A 3,672-nucleotide genomic window follows, 5' to 3' on the forward strand; every position below is an offset into this window, starting at 1 on the left:
TGGCCGCCGGAAGGTCCGCGCCGCATTTTTGCGCCCTGCCCTCGCTTACCGAGGGCGCGAAAATGGCGGCGCTATGAAGAAACATCGCTGAACGGTGAGTTTTCCAGCCATAGGAACGCATTGAACAAAGTTCAATGCGTTTCTATGGCTTTTTTTATTCCGTTTAGCGATGTTTCGCTATAGCGAAGGTTAATCCGGAACGGATTAACCTCGCTATGCGAGGCACCACTGTATTTTTCTTATTTTGTTACAGTTCAAGTTGGCCCTCGACTGCTCTGGCTCTTGAGACAGAAAGCAAATTGGATCCTGTATTTAATACAGGAAGCCTTCACCACCACCTCTGCAGGCCAGGATTTCTGGGAGTTGAAGTCCAAGAATATCTGAAGGCCCAAAGTTGGAGACCACTAATCGTGTATTAGATTCTCCAGGAATGTAAAGGCACAGCTTAAGTTCTTCTAAGGACAGCCAAAATGAAAACCTCTACATTGGTGGTGCCAGTAGTAGCAGTATTTCATCTACATATGTAAGAAGGCCAAATTTCCGTTTCCAACCCATAGAGCTAGCATTTGTCCGAAGACCGTTTCCGTGGTCACGTGGCCAACGCGACTAGACACGGAACGCCGTGACCTTCCCACAGTGGTGCTACCTATATACAGTGGTGCCTCGCTTAACGAGCGCACCGTATAATGACGAAATCGCATAGCGATTAGGTTTTTGCGATCGCTTACCGATCTTCTCATTCCGATGCCCGAAAATCAGCTGTTCGGCGGCTCCAAAATGGCCACCGTGCGACCCAAAATGGCCGCCGCAACCATTTTCGCGCCCTGCCCTCGCTTACTGAGATCGCAAAAATGGCGGCGCAATGAGGAAACTTCGCTGAACGGTGACTAAAGAAGCCATTGGAACGCATTACACTAAGTTTAATGCATTCCAATGGCATTTTCGATCCCGTTTAGCGATGTTTCATCATAGCAATGGTTAATCCGGAACGGATTAACCTCGCTATGTGAGGCACCACTGTATCTACTTCCTTTTGCATCTTTCGAGCTGCTCGGTTGGCGAGAGATGGGACAAGCAATGGGGGCTCACTCCCATCATGTGGATTCGATCCTATGACTGCATGTCTTCTGACCTTGCAGCGCCACCACGTCCCCGTCAAAAAGTCCAGTACCAATTCACAAAACCTTGAACTTACATAAAGGAAATATTAAATTACTGTGTGTGTATATTAAAACTGCAGGTCCATTTTACGGTAAAGGCATGAACATGTCAGCAACATTTTAAAAATTAAATATGTGGATTGATAATTTAAAAACACAATCCACTTCTCTTACCTGAATTTAAGACTTCTTCAATGGCAGGCAATTTCCAGCAGTCAAAGCTTTTTTCAAAGCTTCCTCTTTCTCATCCCTCTGCAATGCTTTATCTAAATACTAAGCCAACAAAAAATGAATGACAACAAAAATTTACTAGATGTCTTGCAGACCCATTGTAAAACTGCTTCATTTATTACTATAAAAGTCGGTGAACGCTGAAAATCTAACATGTACCCGCTTCTATCCTACCCTGCAAAGGCCAGCTACACTTTTTTCCCCTGCCACTATGTGTAACAAACACAGATAGCACATTTCTGATCTATGCCCTGCACTTTTAACAATAAGGAGGAAACATGCAGCGCTATCTCGTGCAAGTTACTAGCCACATACTCATAGACAGACAAACCAGAAAATGCTGCTTCCAATATTTTTACTTCAGTTTTGTTCCATCCCAACCGTGCATCCACTAAATCCTGCTAGTGCAATCAGGAACAGTTTGTTTAATACAGTATGTTAGTTGAATTGGAAATCTTGGCCTGATGTTTTCATGACTGGCCAGAATTGGAAACCAAAATAGGCTGAGAGTTTCTAATCCATGGCTTGGTTTCAAGCAAGAAAGCAAGAGTAAGCAAGGTTCCTGCTTTGTTTAACAGTTTTTGCTAAGGGTGAGTAGCAAAGGTGGAGGAAATGGTTTGGATACACTCCTATGATGTCATGAAAAGTTCTGCTGCCGGAGGAACATCAGAGGAATGTTGGAATCCTCCTCACCAGCACCATGCGAATTGCAGCTAATGAAGTGCAATCCTAACAGGGGGTTTGAAGCCTGAGAGCTGTTTAAGAAGTGGTTTTACCAACCCCCACCCATCCTGTGAGTTTCCCAGGTGAGCAGGGCTTGTTAACGGATCACTGTATGAACGAACGTATCAACGAACGAACGTATCAACGAAACCCAAGTGTCTTTCCGTCTTTTGAGAGTTCTTCGAAATCCTTGGTATTCCATGGAAATGCAGGAAGTGAGCAGAAGTCCAACTCCATTTCTATTGTAATATTTAAGGAAAGCCTCCTGGGCTTTTAAAAAACTGTTAGAAGTGTTAGGTGTTGTTTTCCTGCCAAGTTTGCTAGGTACGAAAAGCTTCAAAGCATTCCTTACTGATTGGTTAAGAAGATGATTTCTATTGGGAATAAGGCAAAGTGTGGAAAATGAAGGGAGGGCGGAATGAATCTTTGTGTTGCTTACGTTCCCTGCCCTGGTGTCTGTCAGGAGAGCAGGTAAGGAGCGAGCGTTTGATTGCATGAATGAGGAGGAGGACGGAAAACGGTGTTGAGTGGGCAAAGTGGGTCCCAGGGCCCTTCCAGCCCCCAAAGAAAAGAGTGGGGAGAGGCCTGTCCTGTACCTATAGTGTGGCATGGTGGGGGGGTGTTGTGCCAGGCCCTGGGGGGGCCCCCAGGCAGGCTGTTCAGGGGGACATGGAGGGCTGCCAGGGCCCCTAACTCTGGGCCTTTCTTGGCCCTGAAAGGAAAGGGGATTGCAGCAGACTTCTCCTAATCCTCTGCCTTCCTTCCACTGGGTGGAGGGAGCCACTCCAAAAGGCCCCTGTTTCCAACCCTTAAGCCAAGTCTCACTCTGTTTCCAACCCCTTAGCCACAACTCACCAGGGGTGAGAGAGAGCCATGGCAGGCAGGTCTCATTGTGAGAGGACTTTGGGATGTGGAGGTTGTATCTTCATGTATCTCATATGCTAGAAGCGAGTTACATACAGAAGCCCTTTCCCTTCCCTTCAGGCCTGGAGGCCCAAGTGGTGATAGATAAGAAGGGAACCCATGGCCGGGCCTGGGGCAGAGCATGAGACCCTCAAGTCATGGCGAGAGGATTTTCAGGGGCACAAAGGAAAGCCAATCAGGGCTTCTCTTCTCCTGCTGTGCTTGCTGTTGTTGTCGTTTCTGTGGGCATTGTCCAGTGACCCTGAGGGGGGCTTCCAAAATTCATGAGTGTGGCGATTTCCCATGATCCTCAGGGTCATATTCATGAGACAATTTGCATGAACCTATGAGAGGACTGGAGGGGCGGAGTCAGAAGCTAACCTGAGGCTGGGCGGACTGAGAGAGAGAGAGAGAGAGAGAGAGGCCTCTCTTTCCCTCCCTGCCCTCTCTATGGTCAGCGGAGGAACATTTAACCCCCCCTCACTTTCTTCTGGGTTTTCCACCTTCAGGACCTGGAAGGAGGGGGGTCGGGGATGGGGGGCTGGTGCCAAATGAGTTGTGGGGGGGTGAGATGGGTGGGGGGGTGAGATGGGTGGGGGGGAGGGAAATATATGGGGTGGCGAAAGGGGGGGGGGACACATGTCCAAACCAAGGA

The sequence above is a fragment of the Pogona vitticeps genome, chromosome 1 (genome assembly GCF_051106095.1).
Source record: "Pogona vitticeps strain Pit_001003342236 chromosome 1, PviZW2.1, whole genome shotgun sequence".
In the NCBI taxonomy this organism is placed as follows: Eukaryota; Metazoa; Chordata; class Lepidosauria; order Squamata; family Agamidae; genus Pogona; species Pogona vitticeps.